Source organism: Sturnira hondurensis, unplaced genomic scaffold (assembly GCF_014824575.4).
Source record: "Sturnira hondurensis isolate 20B ecotype Veracruz unplaced genomic scaffold, ASM1482457v3 Scaffold0003420, whole genome shotgun sequence".
Lineage (NCBI taxonomy): Eukaryota > Metazoa > Chordata > Mammalia > Chiroptera > Phyllostomidae > Sturnira > Sturnira hondurensis.
Genome location: NW_028076051.1, coordinates 137,321 through 163,566, shown reverse-complemented (window position 1 = coordinate 163,566; position 26,246 = coordinate 137,321). Strand labels below are relative to the sequence as shown.

The 26,246-nt window shown below is 38.4% G+C and overlaps 1 protein-coding gene and 1 pseudogene across 1 annotated transcript in view; one reads left to right on the top strand and one right to left on the bottom strand.

Moving 5' to 3' along the window:
• COL4A5 (collagen type IV alpha 5 chain) overlaps window positions 1-26,246 on the bottom strand; it is a 340,149-nt gene that overhangs the window by 256,717 nt on the left and 57,186 nt on the right. The window lies entirely within an intron of this gene.
• On the top strand, window positions 4,113-24,353 carry LOC118984181 (RAF proto-oncogene serine/threonine-protein kinase-like; annotated as a pseudogene).

The following is a 26,246-nucleotide window of genomic DNA, read 5'->3' as shown; positions in this document are numbered from 1 at the left end:
ACAAATGAAATCTCAACCAGATGGATTCATTTTTGAATCTGATAAAACATTTAAGAAAAAGATACCAATGCTATAAACACTTTTAGAAAATGCAAAAAGAAAAAGAAATTCATTTAAAAGACCTCTATTAACTTTATACAAAAAGTAGAAAAATGAATCACAAGAAAATATTATATAATATCCCCCATTATTTGTACTTTCACTTTTCTGTGCTTTCTGTAGTTTCAGTTACCTGGTGGCAACTGCAGTCAGAAAATATTAAATGGGAAATTCCAGAAATAAACAATTCATGAGTTTTAAATTACACATCATTCTGAGTAGCATGATGAAATATCATGCCATCCCACTTTGCCCAGCCCAGGATGTAAATCATCTCTTTATTCAGCATATCCATGCTCTTTGCAACTACACGCCCATTATTAACTTAGTGGCTGTCTTAGTTATCAGATTGACTGCCACAGTATAGCAGTGCTTGTGTTCAAGTAATCAAGTAGCCCTTATTTTACTTAATAATGGCCGAAATTGCAAGAGTAATGATGCTGACAATTTGGATATGCCAAAGAGAAGGCTTAATGTGCTTCCTGTAAGTGAAAAGGTGTAAGTTCTTCACTTAATAAGTCATTTTATCATCTCACATCATCACAAGAAGAGTGACTACAGTACATTATGATATTGAAAGAGACAGATAAAGAGAGACCCAAGAGTCACATAAGTGTTACTATAGTATATTGATAAAGCAGTTTCATTTTATCATTAATTATAGAAATTAACCTCCCACTATTACTAATTTAGAAATTGGAGTTTATCATAGAAATATATGTATAGGAAAAATATAGTATGTATAGGATCTGCTACTATGCTGTTTCGGGTATCAAATGGGGCCTTGAAAGGTATCCCTCATGAATAAAGGGGGACTAAAGTACAAAAATATCACTCAAGAGGCTTCCAGCTAAAATGGAGGCAGAGGTAGACAAGCTTCATTTCCTTGCACAATGAAAAGAAGGATAACAACCGATTTAAAAACAAACAAACAAACAAAAAGCAGAACTGTCAGAAAATCAAACTGTATGAAAGTCTGACAACCAAGGAGTTAAAGAAGAAACATTCATTCAGACTGGTAGGAGAGGTAGAGATGGGCAGCCGGGGTGGACAGGACACGTGAAAAGGCAGCAGCTGGTGGACCAGGAAGATCCACAATAGAGTGCAGGTAAGCCAGGAAGAAGAATTGGGGAGCAAGACAGACCATGCAACCCACTGTTCCAACACAGAAAAAGAAAACTTCAAAACTTTTGGCAGTAAAAATCTGTGGCAGTTGCCGGTCTCATAGGAGAGTCTGTTGGAGGGGCCCATGGGATCCTAGTACAACACAAGCCCACTCACCTGGGAATCAGCACCAGGGCAGCACCTTGAAGTGCTCAATTAACTTGTGGGTAGTGGGGGAAGTGACTGAAAGCAAGGCAAAAACCAAGCAAGTGGCACTGTTCTCTCTCTGACCCTTTCCCCATGGACAGCACCACAATACAGCAAAGAGGGTTGCCCCACCCTTGCAAATACCTCAGACTCCACCCCCAACCACGGAACAGATGCGCAGAGACAAATATATGGCCCAAATAGGAGAACAGATCAAAACTCCAGAAAAAGAACTAAGTGACAAGGAGATAGACAACCTGTCTGACACAGAATTCAAAACACTGGTAATCAGGAAGGTCCCAGAATTGATTGAGGCTGGTCACAAAATGAAGGAAGAAATGAAAGCTATACAAAGTGAAATAAGAAAATATATACAGGAAGATATAAATGGGCAGTTCCAGCCAAGATAAGAGGCTTCACTTCTTCACACAACCAAAAGAAGGGTAACAACCAATTTAAGAACAAAGAATAAGCAGAACTGCCAGAAAATGATTTGCATGGAAGTCTAACAAACAAGGAATTAAGAAACATTCATCCAGACTAATAGGAGGGGAGGAGATACAGGCAGCCCAGTCTGAGAGGACATGCAGCAAAATTGTGCACCACTTGGTCAGTCCCACATTCCCCATGCAGATAAACCAGGAGGAATAACTGGGGAGTGAGACAGATCAGGCAACCCAATGTTTAAGCATAGGGAAATAAAGACTCAAAACCCCTGGCTGCAAAACACCTGTGGGGGTTAAAGCTGCAAGGTAAACTCCCAGTCTCACCCCAGAGACCACTGGAGAAGCCACCAGGGTCCTAAAATGTACACAAACACACCCACCTATAAATCAGCACACAAAAGGGCACAGTCTGCTTATGGGAAGTGAGGGAACTGGGGGAAAGTGGGATGAAAGTGGAGCAACCCACACAGTTCCCTCTCTGACCTCTTCCCTACACACAGCTCCACAATGCAGGAAAGAGGATGACCCCACCCTGGCAAATACCTAAGGCTCCACCCCTTGCCACATAACAGGTGCACCAAGATAAAGAAATATAGCCCAAATGGAATAACATATCTAAACTCCAGAAAAAGAACTAAGTGATGAGAAGATAGACAACCTATCTGAGGCAGAGTTCAAAACACTAGTAATCAGGATGCTCATAGATTTGATTGAGCTCAGTCCCAAAATAGAGGAAAATGTGAAGGCTATGCAAAGTGAAATAAAGGAAAATATACAGGAACCAGCAGTAAAGGGAAGGAAACTGGGACTCAAAATCAACAGTTTGGAGCAGATGGAAGAAAGAAACATTCGACTGGAACAGAATGAAAAAAACAAGAATTCAAAAAAATGAGGAAAAGCTTATGAACCTCTGGGGCAACTTCAAATGCACCAACATCTGAATCATAGGGGTACCAGAAGAATAGAAAGAGCAAAATATTAAAAACTTCTTTGAAAATATAAAGAAGGAGAACTTCCCCAATCTGGCAAAGGAAATAGACTTCCAGGAAGTCCAGAAAGCTCAGAGAGCACCAAAGAAACTGGAAGCAAGGAGGAACATACCAAGACACATCATCATTCTGTTACCCAAGATTAAAGATAAGGAGAGAATCTTAAAAGCAGCAAGAGAAAAGGAGTTCCCATAAGACTATCACCTGATTTCTCAAAAGGAACCTTGCAGGCAAGAAGGGGTTGGAAAGAAGTATTCAAAGTCATAAAAGGCAAGAACCTACATGCAAGATTATTCTATCCAGCAAAGCTTTCATTTAGAATGGAAGGGCAGATAAAATGCTTCTCAGATAAGGTCAAGTTAAAGGAGTTCATCATTACCAATTCCTTATTATATGAAATGTTCAAAAGGCTTATCTAAGAAAAAGAAGGAAATCAAAACTATGAACAGTAAAATGACAACAAACTTACAACTATCAACAAGTGAACCTAAAACAAAAACAAAAACAAACTAAGCAAACAATTAGAAAAGGAACAGAATCACAGAAATGGAGATCACATGGAGGGGAAAAATGAGGGAAAAGGTATGGGGAATAAGAAGCATAACTGGTAGGTACAAAATAGACAGGGAAACATTAAGAATAGTATAGGAAATGGAGAAGCCAAATAACATATTTATAACCCATGGACATGAACTAAGGGGTGGGATGCTGGTGGGAGGGGAGTGAAGAGGGCAGGGTGATTAAGGGGAGGAAAAAAATAGGACAACCGTAATAGCATAATCAATAACATATACTTAAAATATCCCTCAAGAATAAGATGCAAAAATATTTAATAAAATATGTACTTCTGGGCAAGATGGAGAGGTAGGTAGATACACTATGCCTCCTCGCACAACCAAAAGAAGGACAACAACAAATTTAAAAACAAAAAAAACAACCAGAACTGACAGAAAATCAAACTACATGGAAGTCCGACAACCAAGGAGTTAAAGAAGAAACATACATCCAGACCACTAGGAGGGACAGAGATGTTCTCAGCCAGGGTAGAGAGGACTCACAGCAAGGCAGCAGCTGGTGGAGCATGGTGGTCAAGTAGGAAGCTGGTGGACCAAGCGAGGCAGTGGCTTACTGACAAAGCATTCCCACATTCACGTGCAGATAAACCGGGAGGAACAACTGGGGAGCAAGACAGACCACCAAACCCAGGGTTCAAGTGTAGGGATATAAAGCCTCAAACCTCTGATTGAAAACATCTCTGGGGGCTGAGATGGCAGCAGGAAAAACTACCAGCCTCACAGGACAGTTCGTAGGTGAGATCCACAGGGTACTGGAACATACACAAACCCACCCACCCAGGAATCAGCACCACGAGAGCCCAATTTGTTTGTGGGTAGTGGGGGAAGTGACTGAAAACCGAAAGAGAGCAGAGCAAGCTGCACTGTTCCCTCTCGAACTCCTCCCCTACAAACAGCGTCACAATGCAGCAACATGGATTGCCTTGCCCTGGTGAACACCAAAGGCTCTGCCCCTTTACTACATAACAGGCGGGCTGAGACAAAAAAAAAAATGGCCCAAACAAAAAAATACATCAAAGCTCAAGAAAAAACTACAACTAAGCAATGGACAGATAGCCAACCTATCAGGTGCACAGTTGAAAACACTGGTAATCAGGATGCTCACGGAATTAGTTGAATGTGGTCACAAATTAGATTTAAAAATAAGGGTTATGTTAAGTAAAATAAAGGAAAATGTACAGGGAAACAACAGTGATGGGAAGAAAACCGGGACTCAAATCAATTGTGTGTACCAAAAGGAAGAAAGAAACATTCAACGAGGAAAGAATGAAGAAATAAGAATTCAAAGAAAATGAGGAGAGGCTTAGGAACCTCCAGGACATCTTTATACATCCCAACATCTGAATCACAGGGGTGCCAGAAGGAGAAGATGAAGAGCAAGAAATTGGAAACGTATTTGAAAACCTAATGAAGGAGAATTTCCCCAATCAGGCAAAAGAAATAGACTTCCAGGAAGTCCAGGAAGCACAGAGAGTCCCAAAGAAGTTGGACCCAAGGAGGAACACACCAAGGCACATCATAATTACACTACCCAACATTAAAGATAAAGAGAGAATCTTAAAAGCACCAAGAGAAAAGGCGACAGTTACCGACAATGGAGTGCCCATAAGACTGTCAGCTAATTTTCCAAAGAAACTTTGCAGGCAAGAAGGGCCTAGAAAGAAGTATTCCAAATCATGAAAGACAAGGACCTACATCCAAGACTGCTCTATCCAACAAAGCTATCATTTAGAATGGAAGGGCAGATAAAATGCTTCCCAGATAAATTCAAGTTAAAAGAGCTCATGATCACCAAGCCCTTATTATATGAAATATTAAAGGGACTTACCTAAGAAAAAGAAGATAAAAAATATGAACAGTAAAATGACAACAAACTCACGGTTATTAACAACTGAACCTAAAACAAACAAAAACAAACTAGGCAAACAACTAGAACAGGAACAGAATCACAGAAATGGAGATCACATGGGGGGTTATCAGCTGGGGAGTGAGGGGGGAGTGAGAGGGGGAGAAAGGGGGAAAAGATACTGAGGATAAGTAGCATAGATGGTAGGTAGAAAATAGGGAAAGGGCAAGAATAGTATGGGAAATGTAGAAGCTAAAGAACTTATGACCCATGGACATGAACTAAAGAGGGGGAATGTGGGTGGAAGGGGGTGTGCAGGGTGAAGGGGAATAAAGGGGGGGGATGGGACAAGTGTAACAACATAATCTATAAAATATTTAATATATTTAATAAAATATTACCAAACCAAATGCAGTGTGTGTGCACAATATTACATCTTGGTCATATAGTATTTTAAACTTCCAAAATGCAAAATTGGCTTCACAATAAAAAATCAATAACTACAATCCTATTCACTACCAGATTAATAGAATAAAATAACATGGTCATTGGACAAAATTCAACATCATTTATACTAAAAATTGTCTCCAAAGTAAAAATACAAAGGAACTTCCTTAACATAATAATGTGAATGTAAAAAACCCCCATACATCTAACATTATACTTAGTAATGAAACACCGAAGAATTTTCTCCATATGATTGGGAACAGACATAAATATCCTCTCATCATTTCTATTCAACATTGTGCTATTGTCCCTAGGCATTGGCACAATGCTTAAATCACTGCAAAGGTAAAATGAATGAAATGGGAAGAATAAAATGGGTTTTATTTGAAGATGTTATGATTGTTAAATATAGAAAATTCCAAGTCATCTTTAAAACAACTATGAAATCAGAAGAAGTGATTTTATAGTATCGCAGTATAAAAAGTCAAAATAATACTAAATAATTAATTTCTGTATGATAAAAAATTAAATACCATTTACAATGACATCTAGAGTCATAAATTACCAAATAAGAGTCCAATCCCTATATAATAAAAATAATAAAACACTGATTAGAAATATTAAAAGGTTCTTAAGTAAATAGAAATATATACTAGTTTATGTATTAAAGTCTAAATATTGTTATCAAGTACCCCAAAATTGTAGAAATGTACAAACTGATTCGAAAAGTTATGTAGAAGTGCAAAGGATATAATCTACACAAAATAATAATCAAAAAATGAAGAAAGTTGTAAGACTTAAGTCTACCTGATTTGAAGACTTACTCAATATAATGCTACTTCAACAAGGACAGTGTGATAATAGTGAATGAATAGACCAGTGGAACAAAATGGAGAGTCCGAAATTAGACACACAAATAAAGTCAAATATTTTCCAGAAATGGTACCAGAAAAGTTCATTTGGAAAAAAAATTCTCTGAAATAAATTTTAATAAAATGAAATATACATACTTTTAAAAAGAAATGTCAATCTCTATTTCCCATCATTCAAAAATTATTTCAATATCAATAATGCCTTAAATATGAGATAATATTTTATAGGTCCTAGAAAAAATTGAAAATGTCTTTGTGACCTTATTTATAGTAAACAATTTGTTAAATAAGATACAGAAAATAAAAACAACAAAAGAAAAATAAATTAGATTTCATCAAAATTAAAAAATTCTGATCATCAAAAAGACCACTGTCTAACCACTATGACTATAAGTTAATATGCAAGCCACAGACTGCAAGAAAAGTTTACAAAAATATATATAATAAATACTGGTATCCACAATACATAAAAAACAGCTAAACCTCAACATTAAAGTGTTTTTAGCATGTACAGAACTAGAAAGTCCTTAGACCTATCATTGGCTACATTAACAATCAACAATATACCTGGTCAGTTAGGTCTCAAGGGTTCACTGATGCCCCTTCGTATTTCTACCACCCACGTACTTCACCAAGATTTAATCACCCTCCAGTTCCAGGACAAACGGCCCTTTTACAATATGTAAATGACCTCTTGCTGTGCTGTTACCAAAGAGGCATTTGTAAAACCTTACATTTATTGGCTGCAACAGATAGCTGGAGAAAGACACAAAGTCTCTCAGGAAAAATTAACAATTATCTTTGGATAGTCTTCATTACCTGAGACGTGATCTAAACTGTCTCTTAAAAGATTTAAGCTAATCCAGGAATTTCATAGACCCACAATTAAGTGACAGCTTTGTAGATTTCTAGGCTTGCTGCTTATCTCAGACTATGGGTTTCTAATTTTCCTCTATTAACTTCCCTACTCTATAAAATTACTACAATTGCAGTCCCTGAACTACATCCTTAGGAAGATAAAAAATGAGCAGGTTCTTTAAAGACTTAAACAATCACTGCAAGAACCACCCTTCTTAGGGCTACCTATCTATTCAAAACCTTTTACTTTATTTGTGTGTGAAGAAAATAATCAAGCAATGGGAAATGTCATGGAAGAACATGGTAAAAAACATATGGCTGTTGCCTATTGTAGCATAAACTTAATTCAATTGATTGTGCCTACCTCAGCTGTTTTAAGGCCATAACTGCAGCTGCAAAGTTAGTGGAAATCTCAGCAGATTTAATGCTGGGAAATGATGTTTATTTGCAAACTCCATATGCTCTCCAAAGTCATCTTAACTCTGAACTGGCACAACATTTATGTAAGATCCTTCTTAAACTCTGTAACTTCCTTGATCTTGCTACAGTACTATCTCTATCTTACAAAGGCCAGCATCATGACTGGGGTTATAAAGTCCCATTATCTGACACTACATCCTGATTTACAAGACACCCTTTAAAATAATTCTGATCTAATCTTGCTTCTTGATGGGTCATACTGTAGAAACGGAACAGGGAATTTCAAGCTCATTATATTATTAATAACAAGTATGACTGACATACACAAAGGAGAAAACCTTCCATAAGCTAAATCAGTCTAATAAGCAAAGGTTCACTCCCTTAAAGTAGCATGCCAGTTATCAGAAGGACAAACTGTAATTATTTACATTGATAGCAAGCATGTCTTTGGAATCATCCATGATTCTGGGATATTATGGAAAAAAGGGTTTCTTAAGTCCTCTGGGACCCCAATCAAAAATGGGGAACAGCCATGGCTGGTGCAGCTCAGTTCTTTGGGTATTGTCCTGCAAACTGAAAGGTCCAGGGTCTGATTCCCAGCCTAGACACATGCCTGTGTTGAGGGTTCAGTCCCCAGTTGTGGCTCATGTAAGAGTCAACTGATTAATGTTTCTCACATTGATATTTCTCTCCTTCTTTTTCTCCCTCCCTTCCCCCAATTCTGGAATCAATTTAAAAATTGGTATTGGTACCTTTTCACTGGTATTATCCTGGAAAGATAAAACCATCATATGCAAACCCCAGATAAGGGAGATAAACTTTCAGATTTTGTCATCACTTTTCAGTTTTCATCATCAAAAAACTCTCATCTGTCCATTAATAGTGCCACCTTAGTGGAAGTAGTTTATGCCTGAAAGAATTCACCTTTGGTGGTTATTACTCTCCTTGGGCTTATGAATAGCTACCCGAATGGCTACAACCTGGCTACAACCAGGAAATGCCTCTTAGGTTATCTAACTATACTACTAATTGCTTACAAAGAAACTGAGATACCTCATTGGTCAATTCCCTTGAATTTACATTTTCAAATTAGGAAGTACTAGAAGGTTTCTCATGATTTAGAATTTGCTTCCTTGGCACATAGATACTTTCTGGTTAGAAGTAAATATAAATGAGGCTGTAATCAGGAACCTCTTATAGACTCTTGAAAATATTAAGAATCCTGTTAATCCAATAGCTGCTCAAAAAAAAAATCCTTAGACTCTCTGGCCAAAGTTGTTTTTGACAATAGGATAGCCCTTGATTTTCTTTTAGCTAAGCAAAAAGTGTCTGTGCTGTGGTCAACACCACCTGCTGGACTTGGATTAATACTTCTGAGGAAGTTGAAATTCAATTACATACCATCATTGAGCAAGCCAGTCGGTTTAAAATCGTGACCCTTGCCCAGTTTGGTGTGGCTCAGTGGATTGAGAGCTGGCCTGTGAGGTTGCCAGTTCAATTCCTAGTCAGGGCACATGCCTGGGGTGCAGGTCAGGTTCCCAACTGGGGGCCTTGTGAGAGGCAACTAATATCTCTCACACCTTGATGTTCCTCTCCCTTACTTTCTACCTCTTTTCCTCTCTCTCTGAAAGTAAATAAATAAAATCTTTTAAAAATGGTGACTCCTTCAACAGGGTCTTTCTTTGATTGGTTTGGGTCTTGGGGACTATGGTCCAGAAATCTACCCCAAACATTGGTAATTATCCTGTTTATAATTATAAATAATATCCCTGATGCATTGTATTCTCAAAAGCTTTACACGTGTGCTCACAGCACTAACCATCAAGCAAATGATCTCCTTAATATTGGAATGTCAAAGAGGAATGAATAGAATGACCAACTTAAAGATTGTGAAACATCTCTCCTAGTGTACCCATGTCAGAGTACATTGCAACCTCAAATCACTGCCCAGCCTCCTTCTGTGTGGGCTGTGAGCATTGAAGGGGGTTGTACAGTGTGAAAAAAAAAAGATTGTGAGACTGAAGCTGTGATCTGAGAGTATCACAGGGATCAAGCAAGAGCATCCTGACCTGTGAATTTCATAAAGAGGGCCAATAAAAGCTGTGAGAACTACAGAGTGGTAGGTCACAGTGGTGCTAATGCCTTAAATTTTCATCATACCTCTCAATCAACCTGAGAGTGTGATAAAAAGGAGGAATCATTAAAGAGAAAACCAAAGGCCCAAAATGGAGTCCCTTGTGCTAAAACTCAAAATACCAAACTTAAACTTAATATCTAACTTAATTGCACCTTCAAACTTCTTCAGAGATGTAATCTTAATAGTACATCTGGAATTTTATGGTAACTACCAATGAAGTAATATGCCCCATGGGCCCTCTCTATTCCCCAAAAAGCAAAACTGGGGCAATCTGCCTGATCAGATGCCTCCCTTCCATAAAGTAAGGTGACCTTGCCTGAAACAATGCTTTTTTCTTTATTTTGATGATAACTTTCTTGTCCTACCCAGTATCTGTCTACGAAACCCTTCCATATTGTGTGTACAGCTTCTCAGAGCACCTCTCACCATGCTAGATGGAATGCTTCATGATTCATGAATCGAATAAGCAGGGCAATTAGATCTTTGTCACTGGTAGACCAAAGTATAACTACTTCATTTACCAAATGTGTACCAACGTTATACAACCTTCTGCCAATCCCTTGTTATCTCATGCTATTACTTGATTGAATTTTTTTTCTTTAACAGTAGTTAGATAAGAAAAAATACAAATCATACATATTGGAAAAAGAAATTAAAAGGTCTTAATTCACAGCTTATATAATTTTATATGTAAAAAATCCCAGGGGATCTACAAAGCATCTCCTAGAAGTAATAAATGAATCCAACAAGGCTGTAGCATAAAGGAACATGCAAGAATCAATTTAAAATTAGTTAATGTAAATAAATGGAAAATTCAATTTTACTCTTACATAGCAGGAATGTGCACTTGAAAACTGAAACTAAAAAAGATCATTTACAGCAGCAACCCAAACAAATAAAATACTTTGATGTAAATCTAAAAAAATATGAAAAGTTTTATGTTTTTAAGCATTTTTACAATAAAATGCTCATAAAAGAATTTAGAGACAATATAAATAAACAGTGTTTGTGGATTGGAAGATACAACATTGTAAATATGTCAACTTTGCCCAAAATGATATATTTGGTGTAATACCAACCAAAATTGTAGTAGCGATTTTTGTAGAAATAGAAAGACAAGTATTAAAATTTATGTGAAAAGACATAAAATTACAACAAAGTAGTAAGAAACCCACTAAAGGATTTTAAGAGTTAACAACAAAGCCAGAGAATGGTATTAATGAAGAGATATACACACAGATCAATCTAAAAGAATAGCAAGGAAATAAAAGCATGCAAATACAAAGAAGTGATTTTTAACAAAAGTAAAAAAGCAATTCAATGGAGAAATTTGGAACTCCGTATACAAAAACAAAAATCTTAAATGATATACTACATCTTATACAAAATTGAACACCAAATGGAAGATACAATTAAATGTAAGCTTTAAAACTATAAGGTTTTATAAGAGTATAGAAGAAAATCTTAGGCAAAAAAACTTGGACAATAAAATTTGTCTAGTACAAAAAATAATCCTTACAGACAGGAAAAAACACATTCCATAGAAGATAAAAAGGATTATTTGGATTTTAAAAATTTAAAAATTTTTGAACTGGGAAAAACACTGTTAAGTGAATAAAAGGAAAACCTACAGACTAGAAAAAATATTGTAAATCACATAGTAAGGAAAGGACTTGGGTCCAAAGTACTATATTAAAAATCTTAAATATTATCACAAAGTAAATAAATGGCCTCATTTAAAAATTAAAAAAAGGTGTTTAACAGATATTTCACAAAAGAAGTTATGAGATGACTTCCGGCCAAGATGGAGGCATAGGTAGAAACACTATCTCCTCGTAAAACCAAGATTAAGGACAACAAAGATTTAGAAACAAAAACACAACCAAAACAGACAGAATATTAAATTATACCAAAGTCCGACAACAATGAACCATTCATCCAGACCGGTAACAGGGGTGGAGTCAGTGGCCAGCAGAGAGGAGTTGAGGCAGGAAAAAGCGGTGGCATCCAGACCAACCCAGGCACACGGAAGTGGTTCGCAGAACGCAGGTGTGGGGTGGCAACGGCAGACCCAGTGAGGGCACAAGGCGACTGGCTGAGCATGGTCACACACTCACGCACAGATAAACCAGGTGAAAAAACGGACAGAGAGAAAGACTGTGCAACACAGGAACCCAGTGCCAGGAACTAAAGCCTAAAAGCACTGATTGAAAAAACTTTCGGGGGTTGAGGTGCTAGGAGAGGCTCCCAGCCTCACAGGAGAGTTCGTTGGAGACACCCACAGGGTCCTAGAATGTACACAAGCCCACCCACATGGGAAGTAGCACAAGAAGGGCCCAATTTGTTTGTGGGAAGCAGCAGAGGGAACTGAAATCCAAGAGCACAGAACAAATGCCATCGCTCCCTCTCTGACCCTGCCCCCAGTCACAACCCAGCGACTGGATTGACCTGCACCAGTGAACAACTAAGCTTTCAACCCTCATATATAACAGTCGGGGACAGGCCAAAACATTATGGCTCAAGCAGAAGAACAACTCAAAGCCACAGAGCCAATACTTGTAATAGACCAAGAAACAGCCAACCTATCAGATGCACAGTTCCAGATACTGGTGATCAGGATGCTCACAGAACCGGTTGATTTTAGTCACAAATTAGGTGAAAAAATGAAGGCTACACTAAGTGAAATGAAGCAAAATGCACAGGGAACCAATAGTGATGGAAAGGAAACTGGGACTCAAATCAATGGAGTGGACCAGAAGGAAGAAAGAAACAACCAAACAGAAAAGAATGAAGAAATAAGAATTCAAAAAAATGAGGAGTGGCTTACGAACCTCCAGGACATCTTTAAACATTTAAACATTCAAATTATAGGAGTACCAGAAGGGGAAGAGGAACAGCCACAAGTGAAAAACTTATTTGAACAAATAATAAAGGAGAACGTCCCCAGTCTGGCAAAGGAAATAGACTTCCAGGAAATCAGGAAGCTCAGAGAGTCCCAAAGAAGGTGGACCCAAGAAGGAACACACCAAGGTACATCATAATTACATTAGCCAAGATGAAAATGAAGGAGAGAATCCTAGAAGCAGCAAGAGATAAGGGGACAGTCACCTACAAAGGAGTTCCCATCAGACTGTCAGCGGATTTCTCAAAAGAGACCTTACAGGCAAGGGGCTGGAAAGAAGTATTCCAAGTCATGAAATCCAAAGACCCACATCCAAGATTGCTCTATCCAGCAAAGCTTTCATTTAGAATGGAAGGGCAGATAAAGTGCTTCTCAGATAAGGTCAAATTCAAGGAGTTCATCATCACCAAGCCCTTATCATATGAAATGTTAAAGGGACTTATCTAAGAAAAAGAAGATGAAAAATATAAACAATGAAAGGACAGCAAACTCACAGTTATTAACAACTACACCTAAAACCAAAGCAAACCTAGAGGACAGCTAGATCAGGAGTGGAATCATAGAAATGGAGATCACATGGAGGGTTAGCAACAGGGGAGTGGGAGAAGGAGCGTCGGAGAAGGTACAGAGAATAAGTAGCATAGATGGTAGGTAGAAAATAGACAGTGGGGAGGGTAAGAGTAGTATGGGAAATGTAGAAGCTAAAGAACTTGTGATACATGGACATGAATTCAAGGGGGGTGTGGGGGGGAATAGGTGTGCAGGGTGGAGGGGAATGAAGGGGGGAAATGGGAAAACCGTAATGGCATAATCAATATATTTAAAATGCAGAAAAAAAAGAAGTAATGAAAAGATGTGCAATGTCATAAGACATTAGGGTAATAAAAATGATTATGAAACAGCATGTGCTATAAAGGAGATATAATGTATGAATGATTTAGATTCTCTTCATCCTCATAAACGTTTGCTGTTGTCACTAATTTTTTATGTCAATCATTCTTACTGGTATATAGTGATATTTTCATTGTGGTTTTAATTTGCATTTCTCAATGGGTCATGATTTTGAAGATTATTTCATGTGCTTAATTGTCTTGTGTGCATGAAATTAAAATCAATTTAAAATTGATTTACTTAATAAAAATTTATTTTACTTGAAATGTATGTTCATGTCTTTTACCCATTTTATCTTTTTAATATTGTTCAAGTACAGTTGTCTCCACTTTCCCCTCACCACTCCCCCACTGCAAACTCAAGCCCACTTCCCTCCTTTGATCTCACCCCTCCTTGGCTTTGTCCATATGTTCCCCATACATGTTCCTTGATGGCCCTCCCCCTTTCTCCATTGCTCTTCCTTGCCCCACCCACCCCCAGCTCTCACAGTCAATAAGGTTAGTTTTTTTCTCTCTGTATGTCCAATTGCTCTAGCATTACTTCTTGTAATAACTACCCTCCCCTTATCAAATTGCTTTTACTCATTTGTTACAAATTAGCTGGGTATATACATGTAGGTCCAATTAATGATTGTTTCTTCTGTTTCATTGACCACTGTGTCTATCCTTCTACAATTAACACAGCTATGTTGACTGACTGTAGCTTTATAGTAGACCTGAATATCAGACAAATTCCTCCCACCTTTACTATATTTCTCAATATTGATTACTGAGTTTTTAAGTACCTTGCTCTAACCTAGAGCCTGAACACATTAAATGTACGTCTAAGTAAATATACATTCTTTTTAAAAAATGTAACAGCTTAATAGTTATTTTATTCTTTTTTTATTTTTAATTGCTTTATTTTTTTTTAAGATTTTATTTATTTATTTATCTTTAGAGGGGAAGGAGAGAGGGAGAGAAACATCAATGTATGGTTGCCTTTTGTGCGTCCCCTGCTGGGAGTTGGCCTGCAGGAAACCCGACTGCAACCCAGGCATGTGCCCTGACTGGGAATTGAACCGCGATCCTCTGGTTCACAGGCCCGTGCTCAATCCACTGAGCTACACCAGCCAGGCCATAATTGTTTTATTCTTGTTCAATTACACTTGTCTGAGTTTACTCCCTACCACACGACGCGCCCCCCCGCCCCCCGTCAACCAAACCCTCCTTCCTGCCTTGCTTCCACAGCCCCCTTGGTTTTATCCATGTGTCCTTTATAGTTTTTCCTGAAAACCCTTCCTCCCTTCCCCCCCATTATACACCCTCCTACTTCCCCTCTCGTTACTGTCAGGTTGTTCTCTATTTCAATGTTTCTGGTTATATTTTGCTTGCTTTTTTGTTGTTGTTGTTGATTAGGTTCCAGTTCAAGGTGAAAACATACAGTATAAATACCCATTCTTAAACACAATATGCATTCATGGGAAGTGAAGAGAATACAAACATGAAAAGTTTAATTTTAGGTTGTTAAAAATTGGCATTATTTCTGCAGTGCAAGGTCTGCCACCCATATATATGAATTCACATAAAGCATTTTGAGAATATGTGAGTGACAAATTGAATGAGTGATTATTTATAAAGTCAGTCCTTTTCACACAGATCTCTCTCTATATTATCTAACCTACAAATGCACTAAATAACACATAAAAACATCCTTTAATTTATATACAACAGATCAGTCCCTCTGGAAGTAAATGGTTATAGAATACTGAAATAAAAATTAAGAATATAGTATAAATATGTTAAAACTTGAAATATCTTCTTGTCTAGAAAAGATTTAAGCATGACAAATTAAAAAACAGGATGAAAAACTAGATGTCTTTTTACTTTTTGCCCCTGTGCTAACTGCAGTTTATTACATCTTTCCTTAAGGATCTTTTCTCCTTCTTTGTCCTTCATATCACCCACTTGCGATAAAGATCCTTTACATGAAATGATGAGCAGTAAAAACATTCATGTTGGAAATAAAATAAAATAATTCTTTTTTTTAAAAAGATTTTATTTATTTATTTATCTTTAGAGGGGAAGGAGAGAGGGAGAGAAACATCAATGTATGGTTGCCTTTTTTGTGCGTCCCCTGCTGGGAGTTGGCCTGCAGAGAACTGGACTACAACCCAGGCATGTTCCCTGACTGGGAATCGAACTGCGATCCTCTGGTTCGCAGGCCCGCGCTCAATCCACTGAGCTACACCAGCCAGGGCCTAAAATAAAATAATTCTGAATGTCAAATATAACTGATACAAATGAAATTTAAAAAAAATAAAGAAAATCATCTGTCCAAGTGGATTTTTTCCTAATCATTGTAAGTAATTCAATTTTGGGTTCTGTTAAACAATGAAGCACCATTTTCATGCCCATTGAGTACGATGTTGGCTGTAGATCTATCATGCATGGCCTCTATTATGTTGAGTAATACTCCCTCTATTCCCACTTTGCTGAGTGTTTTTATCATAAATGGGTATTGTACCTTATCAAAAGCTTTTTCTGCATCTATTGATATGATTATGTGATTTTTGTCTTTCTGTTTATGTGATGTATTATGTTTATTGACTTGAGAGTATTGTACCATCCTTGCATCCCTGGGATGAATCCCACATGGTCATGGTGTATGATCTTTTTAATATATTGCTGGATGTGGTCTGCCAATATTTTGTTGAGGATTTTAGTGTCTATGTTCATCAGCGATATTGCCCTGAAGTTTTCTTTCTTCGGTGTGTCTTTATTTGGTTTAGGTATTAGGATGAGGCTGGTTTCATAAAAAAGAGTTTGGGAGTCTTCAATCTTCTTTGATTTTTTGAAATAATCTGTGAAGGATAGGGGTTAGTTGTACCTTAAATACTTCATAGAATCCTCTTGTGAAAATGCCTGTTCCAGGGCTTTTGTGTGTTGGGAGTTTTTTGATTACTACATCAATTTCATCAGCTGTTACTGGTCTATACAGGCATTCTGCTTTTTCATTCAGTTTTGAAAGATTACATATTTATAGAAATTTGTCCATTTCTCCTATGTTTTCAAGTTTCTTGGCATACAATTCTTCATAGTAATTTCTTACAATCCTTTGTATTTCTGTGGTATCAGTTGTAATCTTTCCTCTTTCATTTCTGATGTTGTTAATTTGGGTCCTCTCTCTTTTTTTCTTGACAAGCCTGCTTAAAGGTTTCTCCATTTTGTTTATCTATTCAAAGAACCAGCTTCTCAATTTATTAATCCTTAGAATTGTAATTTTAGTCTCTATGTCATTCAGTTCTCTGATCTTAGTTATTTCCTTCCTTCTACTTGTTCTGGGCTGTCTTTGTTGTTCTTTGAGTTCTTATAGGTGTAAGGTTAGGATGTTTATTTGAAATGTTTCTATTTTTTTAGGTAGGCCTGTGTCCCTATGAACTTCTCTCTGAAGACTCCCTTCGCTGTGTCCCATAAGTTTTGGATTGTTGTGGGTTCATTTTCATTTGTTTCCAGAATCTTTTTAACTTCTTCCTTGATCTCCTTTTTTGATTCATTCATTGTTTAATAGCATGCTGTTCAATCTCCAGGAGTTTCAGTGGTTTTGAATTTTCTTTGCTGTTGGTTTCTAGTTTCAGTCTCTTGTGGTCAGAGAAAATTCTTGATACAATTTCAATTTTTTTGAATTTGTTAAAGCTTGTTTTGTGCCCTATCATGTGGTGTATCTTTGAAAATGTATCATGTGTAATAGAGAAGAATGCGTATTTTGCTTCTTTGGGATGAAGGGCTCTATATATATCAATGAAGTCTACTTGGTCTAGGGTATCCTTCCATGCTGCAGTATCTTTGTCGATGCATTGGAAGATCTATCCATTTTTTTACAGTGGGGTGGTAAAGTCCCCTACTATAATTGTGTTGCTGTCAATATCTTTCTTTAAGTCCTCCAACATTTTCTTTATGGATTTGGGTGCTCCTATGTGGGGTGCATATATATTTAAAATGTGTATGTCTTCTTGGTGGATTGTTCCCTTGAGTATTCTGAAGTGACCCTCTGGGTCTCTCTTTATGGCCCTTTTTTTGAAGTCTATCTTCTCTGATACGAATACTGCTACCCTGGCTTCTTTTTCCTGTTTGTTTGCTTGGAAAATTTGTTTCCAGCCCTTCACTTTTAGTCTGTGTAGGTCTCTTGTCCTGAGGTGGGTCTCTTGTAGGCAGCATATGTCTGGGTCATGCCTTCTTATCCATTCAACTACTCTATGTCTTTTTTTTAAAGATTTTATTTATTTATCTTTAGAGGGGAAGGGAAGGAGAAAGGGAGAGAATATCAATGCATGGTTGCCTCTCATGAGTCCCCCGCTGGGAACTGGCCTGCAACCCAGGCATGTGCCCTGACTGGGAATCGAACCGCGATCATGTGGTTCACAGGCCCGCGATCAATCCACTGAGCTACACCAGCCAGGGCTACTCTATGTCTGTTTATTGGAGTATTTAATCTATTTACCTTTAAGTTTATTATTGATAGGTACTTATTCATTGCCATTTTTGTACCACAGTTCCTCTCTTTCTCTCTTTTCCTTCCTTTCCTTAAAGCAGTCCTTTTAGTATTTCTTGTAGAGCTGGTTTGGTGGAGGCATATTCTTTTAGACTTCTTTTGTCTTGGAAGCTCTTTATTTGGCCTTCTATCTTGATTGAGAGCCTTGCTGGGTAAAGTAGCCTTAGTTGCAGGCCTCTGGTTCTCATTACTTGGAATATTTCTTGCCATCCTCTTCTTGCTTGGAGCATTTCCATTGAGAAGTGTGCTGCTGACCTTATCGGGGCTCCCTTGTATATTACTTTCTGTTTCTCCCATGCTGCCTTTAAGATTCTCTCTTTGTCTTAGAATTTTGCCATTTTAATGATGATGTGTCTTGAAGTGGGCCTCTTTGCGTTCCTCTTGATTGGGACTCTGTGTTTCCTTGATTTCTGTGACTTTTTCTCATCAAATTAGGGAAGTTTTCCATCATTACTCTTTCAAACAGTTTTTCTATCCCTTGCTCTTCTTCTTCTCCTCCTGGTATCCCGATTATACAGATACTATTATGTTTCAGGTTGTCTTGCAGCTCTCTCACCACCTCTTCATTCTTCCTGAGCCTCTTTTCCTTTTCTTCCTCCTTCTGGGTGATATTTTTATCTTGTCCTCCAGCTCAGTGATTTGATCCTCTGCTTCATCCAGCCTCCTTGTAATTCCTTCCAATGTGTTTTTTTTTAATATCTCAGATTTTATTGTTCATTTCTTCCTGGTCTTTGTTTATAGTTTCTATTTCCTTTTTCATGCTGATGTAGTTCTCACTCAGTTCTTTGTAGTTGTCTTTGAGTTCCTTGAGCATCTTTATAACCATTATTTTGAATTCGGTATCTGATAGTTTTGTTACCTCCAATTTGTTTAGCTCTTTTAGTGGGGAGTATTCCATTCCTCTTGATTGCATGTTGGGTTTTTTGCCTCCCCATTTGAGATAACTTTTTTTGTTTGTTTCTGCGATTCTTGGAATTTCACTTTGCTAGCTGTCTTTGTAGGGTGAACTTCAATGATAGGAATTCTATGAAGTTCAGTGGTGTGGTCTCTTTGATCTCCTTATCTGGATGCTCTAGGTTTACCCTTTCTTCTTTTGTGGGCTCTCTTGTTGTACTTGGGTTTTCCCCTTTTTGTGCTTCCCTTGTTGGTGGTTTTTCTCCTCCAAAAAGTAGACTGATGTTTGCAGCTCCCACCTATTCTTTTATGTGATCAGTAGTTGGGGGTAGGCAAAATGGATCAAAACAGTGGGAGAGTATTCTATGGGATTTAAAGTACCAGAAAGTACAGAAGAGACAGGAGATTCTTTGGATAAGTATGGTGTTAATCGTGATATTTCACCCAACTAGCCATTTTTTATGAAAGGTGAAAGAGAAATAAGACTCTTGTTAGAGGGGAGGTGGATTGTGAGCTGAATCCATAGAACAGAGCACTTGTGGAAGGATAGATGATGAGTTATAGTGAGAGTAAAGGAAAGAAAGTAGGCAAAGTGTGAGAAAGAATAGAGTTAACTCCAATAATTATGATGCTTGGTATTGAAGTGAAGTGTGCTAAGATCATGGAGGGTGGCTGTGTAGTATGTACAATGGTATGGAACAACTATTTACAATAGTACTCAAACAACATTAATATGACATGAAATATGTAGTTTGGATAATGACAATAGAAAGCACAGGATCTAGAGTTGTGTGTTATTGCAACACAGGCAAAGTAAAAGAAGAAAAATTAAAATACAATACAGAGAGAATAAGGAAAACCAGTCAAACGATGCAACTAAACAGAAATAAAATGAGGAATACCAAACATAAGAGAAATAAAAAAAATACTAATAAAATAAAAGTGGTAAAAAGAATAAAGAGATAATAATAACACACATAAACAACAAAACGTCAGCTCTGTGGGATAGCAAAGTGACATTTGTCTCAGTTTCTCAGTTTTAGGGGGTTAGCCTTGTGCTCACCATTTCAATCATCTTTGGACCCTTTGTAACTCCAAGTCTAATTGTCTCATTTGGGGGAAGAAAAAAAAAGGAAAAAAAGAGAGAGAGGACCCAAAAAGAAAAAAAGCCTCCTGGAGACTTTGGACAAGTTTAGAGTGAGTTCTGCTGGTCTTCCTAGATGCCACAGGAAGAGGGGGCTGGGCATCGCTTTCTCCCTTCCGATGGTTTTGAGAGGATGGGAACCAGGTCTGGGTGACAATTTCTTGGCCTCTGCCAGCCCAGGTTCTCCTTGAGCTGCCAGGGTCAAATCAGCCACTCATTCTTCTGGCACCCATCATGAATAAATCTTGGGCACACAGAGCCTGAGGCAAGCCATATGCGCATGTTTCTGTTCAGGTACAGAGTCTCTGGGCATGTGCAGTTGAAATCTCCCTCAAGGCATGCCAGCCGATGCTGAGGGTTCCTTACAAAGCAGCTGCCCACCATTCTTAACAAGTGCTTGGCTTTTCACACAGCCCAAATTTCCAGCCACTCCAGAGACTATTCAAGTTAGGGTCCAATACGGCCCATCTTCTCCCTTCCCCAGGTGTTGCACGGCACCTCGATTTCTCTGGTGCTATCATCCACAGTCCCAACAGATGTGTACCACCTCTGTGTGTTTTCCATTTCATCTCTATTCCCCCCAGCTACTTCCAGCATCCAGGTCCCTCCTCATGTCAGGCTGCTCTCCCTACTCTGGTTAGGGGAGGGTGCTGGTGCTCTAACTCTCCTCCCCACATCCTGTGGCAGGTGCTGGGCCAGGGGCCTCAGCAGCCTTGGTCCCCATGCAGATCCCTGGGACCTTACCATCCCAGCACAATTTCCTCATTGTTTGTCTTTCAATGTCCTTTGCAAAATTTTTCCTCCAAACTTCATATAAGCTGGGATTCTGTTGGCTGTTCACTCTTCCTCAGAAAATTGGCTAGGTGTTTCAGCTGGGTACAGGGAGAACTGGGCTCCACTCCCACCTACCTCACTGCCATCTTCTATAATCACAATTTTTTCAATAAAATATAGAACCAAAAAATCTTAGCCATTTGTAAAGCTGTTCACTCTGCTACAGAACTTTCTAAATTACTTAATATTATCAATGACCCAAACCTTAATTGCACATTTCAAAATTGCCTACCTAAACTGGAAATTTTACTGAGATGAAACAATTAATATACTTTCCCAAAGTGTTCAATCTACCTACCATTGCCAAGTAAACATTTATAACTACTTGTGGCTATAATTAACTAGGACTTTAATGGAAAAAAATTAAGAACAGCAAGGTATTTTGCAAAATTTTAAAAAAACTACCTCTTCAGTGCTATCATTTCAGGAGCACTTTGAGTAATTCTTTTCAATACAAAGTCAATAATATTAGCAGAAAGCAAACTCCGCCAACATTATAATTTGAGTTTATATAAAATGAAAATCAAACAATATGTGGAAAAATGTTTTTTAAAATGCTGCTTTACAACCCACTATAACTATGATTCTATTCAATTCACCAAGCATTTTATGAATATGGAATGTATGCAATACTCTTAGTTCTGAAGGATAATAGAAATTATATCCTCTAGTGCAGGGGTGTCAAACTCATCTTCCCTCGGGGCCATATCAGCCTCACTGTTGCCTTCAAAGGGCTGAATGTAATTTGAGGACTGTATAAATTTAACTATCCTTTAACAGTTAAGCGAGAGCTCAGCACTGCCGCTGGGTAGAAAGAAGGTATTGGGCTGGAGAGCCGGATTTGAAACAAGATGGAGAGCCAGATTTGGCCAGCAGACCTTGTGTTTGCTACCTGTTCTCTAGAAGTTCACAATCTAGTGAGAAGGTCAGGCACATAAATAACTAATGACGATACATGGCAGACATTAAGTATTATAACAGAAGTGACCTACAGTGCAACAGACAAAGCTTTGAGAAAGATCTGTTGTATGGTGCAAGAGTACAGAGCCACTTACATTATCAGCCAACACATTTAAATATATACTGAATTTCAAACGTCTCTGTAATGTGGCCAAAGAATTGAGAAGGAAAATTGCAAATACATATTAAATATAAAAAGATATACTTTTAAATAATTCTGTGTAAATTCTAACACATTGGTAAGTTTCTTAGTAAAAAAAATTATTATTTTTCTTGGGATATGAAATAAGTGTTCATAAAATACAATGTATGCCCTGGCTGGTGTGGCTCAGTGGATTGAATGCTGGCCTGCAAACCATAAGGGTTGCTGGTTGGATTCCCAGTCAGGGAATATGCCTGGGTTGCAGACCAAGTCCCTAGTAGGGGACACACAAGAGACAACCACAAATTGATGTTTCTCTCCCTCTCTCCTGAAAGTGTTCAGATTTCACAAACACAAAGGTAAAAAAGCACATTTAAATTGGAATACTGATGCTGCCTTGTTGATTGGAGAAGAACTTAGTAGATAGTCTACATCATGTTACCCTCACAACAAACAGCTTTGCTAGGAAAACTTTCCTGATGCTTGCCTTCTGTGACATGTGTCAGACTTGTTATACAAATTTCATGAGCACTGTACCAAAGTATCTACTAAGTTTGTGGACTGGAGTAATGTCAGACAACTCTTATTGTTTCCAAATTTCACTATTGGTGATGGGGGTGGTCCCAGTACTGCTCTTTTACAATGCATCGATGTGAGAGTCTGTTTCCCAGATGCCTGTTAGTTCCCAGAACAGATACTCCACACCTTACACTTTCACATTCAGCACATTCAGCCCCTCCTCTGAAGGTTCCCACTCCTAGAGTCAGAGGTCAACATCAACACCAAATGTCCATGTGGTCCGCACCACCCTGCCCGTGGACAGCAGGATGATTGAGGATGCAATTCAAAGTCACAGTGAATCAGTTTCACCTTTAGACTTGTCTAGTAGCGCCAACAATCTGAGCCCAATGGGCTGGTCATAGCCCAAAAACCTCTATGTCAGCATAGAGAGAGTGGGCACCAGGATCTGAGACCCAGGAGAAAAATAAAGTTAGGCCTCATGGACAGAGAGATTAAAGCTATTACTGGGAAACAGAAGCCAATAAGGTGGTGCTCTCAACTCAGATTGGGTCAGGCTCCTTTGGAACTGTTTATAAGGGCAAGTGGCATGGATAAATTGCAGTAAGTATCCTAAAGATTGTTGATCCCACACTTCAGCAGTTCCAGCCCTTCAGGAACAAAGAGGCTGTCCTGTGCAAAGCACAGTACATGAATATCCTGGTCTTCCTGGGGTACACAATGAAAGACAATCTGGAGATTGTGACCCAATAGTTCGAGGGCAGCAGTCTCTAGAATCACTTGCATGTACAAGAGACGAAGTTCCGATTGTTCCAGTTGATTGACATGGCCCAGAAGATGGCTCAGGGAATGGAATAAGTGCATGCAAAGGACATCATCCAAAGAGACATAAAATCTAACATTATATTTTTCCATGAAGGCCTGACAGTGAAATTTGAAGATTTTGGTTTAGCAACAGTAAAGTCACACTGTAGTGGTTCTCAGCACATTGAACAACCCACTGACTTTATTCTGTGGATGGCCCCAGAGGTAATCCAAATGCAGAATAATAACCCTTTCAGCTTCCATTATGATGTCTACTCCTATGGCATTGTGTTGTATGAGCTTATGACAGGGGAGTTACCTTATTCCCACAACAACAACTGAGATCAGATCATCTTCATGGTAGACCAAGAGTATGCCTCCCCAGACCTTAATAAGCTATACAAGAACTGCCCCAAAGCAATGAACTGACTATTTGTCACATGCTATGTGAAAAAAAGGAAGACAGGTTTCTTTTCCCCAAGATCCTACCTTCTATTGAACTCCAACACTCTCTACCAAAAATCAAGATAGCATTTCTGAGCCAACTCTTCATCAGGCAGCCCACACCGAGGATATCAATGCCTACACCGATCATGTCCCATACACTGCCTATCTTGTAGCTGACTGCACCTCCACTTATGCCACCAGGGGAAAAAGAGAAGTCAGCAGACATAAACTTCCTGCTCCCTTTCTATGGGAGCAGAAAGCTCGTTTTCAGAGAAGCTGCTACTAAGGACCTTCTAGACTACTCACAGGGCTTTACTTCAGGTTATTTGTCTTTCTACCCTTTCTGGCCCTGGAAGAGACATGGCATTCACAATGCTGGTTTGTCCTACTCCCTACCTATGTTCTCCATGCTCATGAGCTGTGCCCTTTCCAGCTGCACCAGTGGCTGCTGATGGCAATATATGTATGATCTGGGCCCCAGGCTATTGGTCAACTGAGTATTGTTAGGGTAAGAAAAAGCAGTCAGAGGGGAAATAAAGGTAGGCAAACCAGCCCTGACGAAGAGACACATGGATGAATTTTGAGTAGCAGGTCCTATGAGGAATACTTATATCACAGGAAGTACTTTTCATCAGAGAGAGTGGTATGGTATCAAACAGGTAGTTTTGCACATAATGCACCAAACAGCCCAGGACTGTTGAGACCATGACCACCTAAAGGAGTCTTCTTTGGTACTATGGAACCTGAGTTTGGGGACACTTCCATTTCATGGAGATCTCCAATGCATTGGGATGATTTTTCAGAGAAGGTGCCTGGCCTCCCTTCCCAGTCTCCACCTTCTCAGGAAGCAATCTTGTATCATGCTGAAGTTTTTCTTACAGGAGCTGCCCCTATGGGATGGGTCCACTGGCCAGCCTAGTCTCTCAACAATCATATCATATGTATACAAGGAAGCCAGGAATACAAGAAAAATATTTTCTTAATGATTTGGGTTTTAATTTTGTTTTTATTGTACCTGATGAAATACAGTAATTGATGGTACCTCAATTATGTTATTTTTTAAAAGATTTTGTTTATTTATCTTTAGAGGGGAAGGGAAGGAGAGAGAGAGAGAGAGAACATCAATGTATGGTTGCCTCTCTCGGGTCCCCTGCTGGGAACTGGCCTGCAACCCAGGCATGTGCCCTGACCAGGAATCGAACCGCGATCGTGTGGTTTGCAGGCCCATGCTCAATCCACTGAGCCACACCAGCCAGGGCTCAATTATGTTATTTTTTTAAAATACTTTATTTATTTATCTTTAGAGGGGAAGGGAAGGAGAGAGGAAGAGAAACATCAATGTATAGTTGCTTCTCGTGCATCCCCTGCTGGGAACTGGCCCCTGCCGGGAACTGGCCTGCAACCCAGGCATGTGCCCTGACTGGGAATTGAATCGCGATTGTCTGGTTCGCAGCCCCGTGCTCAGTCCACTGAGCTACACCAGCCAGGGCTCAATTATGTTATTTTAATAAAATAAATTAAATGTAAAAAATAAAATACAATATATATTAAGAAGTTACAAAATATTAAGTCCAACTTCTTATGAGTAACTTAAATTATTTAAAATTACTAAGGAATGTTGGTTTAGTTGTTTGTCAACCATGATATTTTAGCTACATAATAAGTAAATTATAAAAAGCTAGTGAACTTTTTAAACACACAAAATGTTGTCTTAACATTTATTTTATCTAAACATTCTCTTTTAAGTTACCACTTTTCTTGCATAAAAGAACATGCCCATTGGTATGTTCAGGAGAAAAGACATTGTATCCTTCAATCCAGTAAAATCCCAACCATCCTAAAGAAGAAATTTTTATAAACATTACAGAGTCTTCAATATATAATAACATACTCAACTTTACTCAGAACATAAATATAAATTAAAAACACAATGAAATATTTTTATCCTATCATATCCAGCAAACATATAATGTTTGACAGCACAATGTGTTGGTGAGGGTTGGTGAAAAAACACTTTTGTCTATTGCTGGTATAAGTGTAAATTGGTACAACCTCTATACAGAATAATAAGGCATATCCATCATAATGACAAAGGTACACAACATCCAACCCAGTAGTTCATTTTCTAGAAATTTATCCTATAGATAGTATACATCTGAAATCATTCTTTAAATACTCA